The following is a 4,926-nucleotide window of genomic DNA, read 5'->3' as shown; positions in this document are numbered from 1 at the left end:
GATTTGTCTGCCTAATATTCATACTTCTTATAATCCTAGGCATGGTTACCAAAACGTAATACCCTGTAGATTTAACAAGAATCTGAATACAATCCTGTGTTTATTCAGAAGTAATAAACTGTGTTCAGTTTGATTTACTTCCTATTAAATGTGCACAGAATTTAATCTGGGATGTGTGTTCATAGAATGGCAGTTTTACTTCCTAAGAAGGTCCACATGTCACACTCTCCTCACTTCTTTAGATGAGTATCCAGGGCGAGCTGGACTACCATAGATTATGTTCTAAACATCACATTTCCTGCTGTATCTTCTCACAGCTGAGGCCCCTTCCCCACCCTTTGAATCAGAACTATGAATAGAAGTGGAAGGTGAAAATCCAATCACTGTAGAATGAAGGGATATGTTATCACTCACTACAGCTGTGCTGCCACAATGAGAAACGTATATCCAAATATTTTTAAAGATTGCAACAAAATCTTAGTGGGTCTCTAACTATGGGTCTCTTATATTTTTTTTTCCCCAGCATGGAGGGGGGAAAACACACTTTCTCCTGTAATTTCACATATTATGGCAGGATAAGGTGTGTGTCATTTCAATGATCAGATTGCAGTATGACTAACCTCCAATGTGTGATAGAACACGCATCTGTTTTTCCCCACTGGGATGTTCTAGGAGCAAGAACTTAACATTGTACGATGGTCACTGGAAATGACCAGTGGTCACATGTCCAGGATGGACTGTGATCTCATTATGAAGTAGCCAGGTACCATGGCCACCTTGCTTAGTCAATGGATCCCCAGTACTACATAGCATAATTGAGGAGTCTCTTGGCACAATGGTTACATTGCAGTAATGCAGCCAATATTCTGTTCATGGCCTGGGTTCAATCCCAGGTAGCCGGCTTGAGGTTCACTCAGCCTTCCAGACTTTCAAAGTTGGTAAGCTGAGTACCCAGCTTGCTGATGGGAGCAATGTGTAACCTGTATAATTAAATTGTAAACTACCCAGAGAGTACTTTAAGTGCTATGGGGCTGTACATAAGCAGCACACTTTGCTTTTTTTTAAAAGCAAAGTTAAAATGAAGTGCTCTGCTTCAGCAGTCCAGTTGTGTGTGTGTGTTTGTATATGCAGAAAAAAGGGGTGGCTCTGTCTACTTTTCACTTTAACTCGACCCACAGATTGCCCATGGCTCTAATCCCTCCCCCCACTCCTCAAGTAGTGACTACAGTATAGTGAACAAGATGGACGAAATATCTGACCTGATATAAGGCAAATCCCCATGTTGTCACCAGACTCTCAATAGTTGTGTGCATTTGAATAGCCTCTGAATCAAACTAGCCAATATGTTTTTCAGAATTTTTTGCAGAGGTGTTCCTGCAAGTGATGAAAGACATCTGTTTTTCATAGCATTTTCCTCACCAATGCATCTTGCATTTAGCATGCACTGTTTTGTAATTTGTCACAGGAAGGGCTGAATTTGAGAGCCTGATTGGAGAGGTGTGTTGTGTTAGGGGAGGCAAAACAAGTTAATTGGAAGAATATGCATTCCTCTTAATGTCCAATTTGACCTTAAGAACAATAGATAAATAAAGTGTGCAAATGAGTACACGGGCATCATTTTCACATTGTCCTTTCAGCTCTTCCAAAACTTCCAAACCTCCTGACTCTAACTGAAACAGTTACTTTTATGATCATTATCATGCATGCCATAACATGAAACACATTTCCTATAATAACTGTAGCATTCCCATTACGAAAAAGCCTTCCAATCCACCCCCAGGCTGGATATTGCATGGCTTTTTATTCTGACTTGGAAAGGGCCTTCATTCTACAAAATCTGCAAATATTTGTTGAGCAAAAGAGAATAGTTCAGATTGCTGGATCAAACTCATTATAGTCTGCTCTTCTCTGCAAGAGCAAACAGAGATGGGTGCCAGTCAACAGATGGTCCTTGGAATATGCCAAGAGACGTCACCCACCTTGAACAGTATCTTCTAATGCCCTCCTGGTTTGCTATTGGGTCTCATTTTTTCCAAAGGCAAAAGACCAGAGCTAGGGGAAATGACTGGGCTGCAACTTCCAGTATCTCTCCCACTCATGCTGGCCACACTGGGGGATTTTGGGATCTGTAGTTTTCAAAAGTCACACTCCCAAGCTCTAAAGTAGATTAAATACCAACTAACTAGAACATTCTCCCTCCCCACCCCTTTTTTTTTGCACTCATTTCATCCAACATCCCTTTTTTTGTTTTTTACTGCCACTTAGCCTGATGAAGACCTCCGGAGAATCAAAAGCTTATACTGTACAATAGTGTAACGTTTTAGTTGGTCAAAGCTATTCCCCAATGACTTTTGCAAATGCTAATTTTCATTATTCTTTCCATACCTTCAAGCTGCAGCTCTTGTACTGTATATGATCGCTGCTGGTAAGCTTGCTATGCCTCCAGAGCCTTCGAAATAATATTCTCAAAATGAAGCCACAAAGCCCAGGAGCTTGCTGGAGGCCCTGAAGCTGGTGCCTGGTAAGGGAGGGAAGGAGACTAGCATGTATGTGATGTTGCTGGGACCAGGGCTATACCCCCAAATTTTGCTGCCTGATGCAAAGGACGGCACATCTCCCCTCCCCCCATTTCCATGAACAATAGCCAATCAAACTACCAGCTCAACCTCATTTCATTCCTAGTGATGAAAGGAGAGTATCCTATTCCTTCTGTTATGGAAATACAGTCATGCTCGGCTTAACAATTACCCCGTATAATGACAAATCCGCTTCACGGCAATGTTTTTGCTATCGCAATTGCAATAGCAAAACAATGTTTTAATGGTTTTTTTCGCTTTGCGATGATTGGTTCCCTGCTTAGGGAACCAATTCTTCGCATTACAACAATCAAAACAGCTGATCGTCGGGTTTTCACAATGGCCGCCGGCTGCTGAAAATGGCTCCCCGCTGTTTTTAGGAGGCATTTTTTGCTTAACAGGCACCCGAAAATGGCCACCATATGGAGGATCTTCGCTGGTCGAGCAGGTATTCAGCCCGCTGGAACGCATTGAACAGTTTTCAATGCATTTCAATGGGCTTTTTTATTTCGCTTTATGACGTTTTCGCTCTACAGCAATTTCGTTGGAACGAATTAAAGTCGTCAAGCGAAGCACTACTGAAGGCAAAACGACCAGGAGAGAACCTGCTTCATAAATCCATGTCAATGTTTTCCCCACTTGCTTCCTTCGGGTGAAACTGTGCAATCCATATTTATAGATTTCCTGCAACTGTGAAGTTTTACTCCTGGACAAGGCTCTGCACTCAGCTTATGACAGCACTTAAGATTCTCATTGTGATGTTTGTAGCTGAGTTGAGAGTGCCTTATTTGCAAGCTAAGAGGTGAAGCTGGCTTGAAAATGAAGTAATTGTTACCTTTTGAACTGAATAACTTAGAAGTGGCAATAGATTTAAACTCATGGGGGCTGGTGACTCTGATTTCAGGGGAGTGAGGAAATCCACGGTGGATTTTGTCAAGATCGGGGATGTGAGAGATGGTTCCGATACAAGTCAGTCTTCCAGGTTGACAGCAAAGAGACTCATAGAGACAGTAGGTTCCTTCACCGGCAGTGTATTTACAGACTATGTACAACAGAACTATGTACTGTACATCGGTCAGCAGACTCAATAATACACTTTCAGTAAATAAATGAACAGCACTTCGTGCAGCAACTCTCCAACACAATATTCCACACATCACCATAGTGTGTATGCCTTCTATAGTTTGAACAACCAATCACCGGGCACATCACCTAAGGTCTTCTCCCAGACATTACCTCGTGTCTGATATACAGTTCGTGGATTTCATGAGCTTCATGTGATGACTCTGTGGCTGCTCACCTGTTTTAAGGTGGGTGCCTGTTAGCAAACTTTGGTTCATGTACAAAAGAGTAAATTCTACATTGTGGGTCATAATATCCTGACAAATTTTAGTTTGCGTTATACAGGAACGTATCCAAGCTCCTGAACCCGATCCCCCTCCTTAGATAACTCTTGTAAAGTTCAGAATGGAAAATCCATCTACTTTATTTTGTACGTGAAGAAATATTTATTCTTCTCTTTATCGCAAGTTTTGTAGAAAAATCAAGGCCACAATTCAACTAAAACAGACTCTTTAAAGCTAATAAGTAGGATTGATAGATCAGCCTCCCATTCCCTGATATTTCACAGCCAAAATCTTGAGAAGGGGCAGGGTTAGATCCTTGTGATGCCAAAGGGGCATGCCTTTATGATGTCATGGGCAGGCAGAGTTTGGCAGGAGGAACAGATCACTTTCTGAGTCAGATGATTATGAAACAGTTGAACTCGATACCTAATGCATGGATTTATCATTGGTTTATCCTGTCCTGTAGTCATACCCATACCCAGACTCATACCCAGACCCATACTGGGGCTCTGCTGGATAGCTCTGTGGCTTAGGTCTCTGGTTGTAGAGACAGAGGTTGGGAGTTCAATTCCCCACTGTGCCTCCTTGACAAGGGCTGCACTTGGCCCATAGGGTCCCTTCCAGCTCTGCAGTTCAAAGGTAATTCTTTCAACCACATCCTGTTTTCTTGCTTTCCTCTTTCTTAATATTTTCACCAACTTTGCAAATGAATAATTGATATATACTTTTTGTAAATCAGCTACACACACCCATAAATGTGACTTTGATGAAATAACTGAGACACTGCCGTTTGCTAGTTGTTTTTCCCTGTGAACAACAAATTAACTCTTGGTAAATATCAAGATGCCGGGCAATAAGAAAAGGCCTTTTCCCTGCCCTTCCCTCCTCTTCCCCTTTCAGATCAGTTTTTGCACTCAGTAAGACTGTGGATAACAATGCTCTAATTAAGAGGAAATGGAACACCACTTTATTAAGGTAAATAAAACATCTGAATTACTGCCTCT

Source organism: Pogona vitticeps, chromosome 4 (assembly GCF_051106095.1).
Source record: "Pogona vitticeps strain Pit_001003342236 chromosome 4, PviZW2.1, whole genome shotgun sequence".
Taxonomy (NCBI): Eukaryota; Metazoa; Chordata; class Lepidosauria; order Squamata; family Agamidae; genus Pogona; species Pogona vitticeps.
This window is presented reverse-complemented; position numbering follows the sequence as displayed.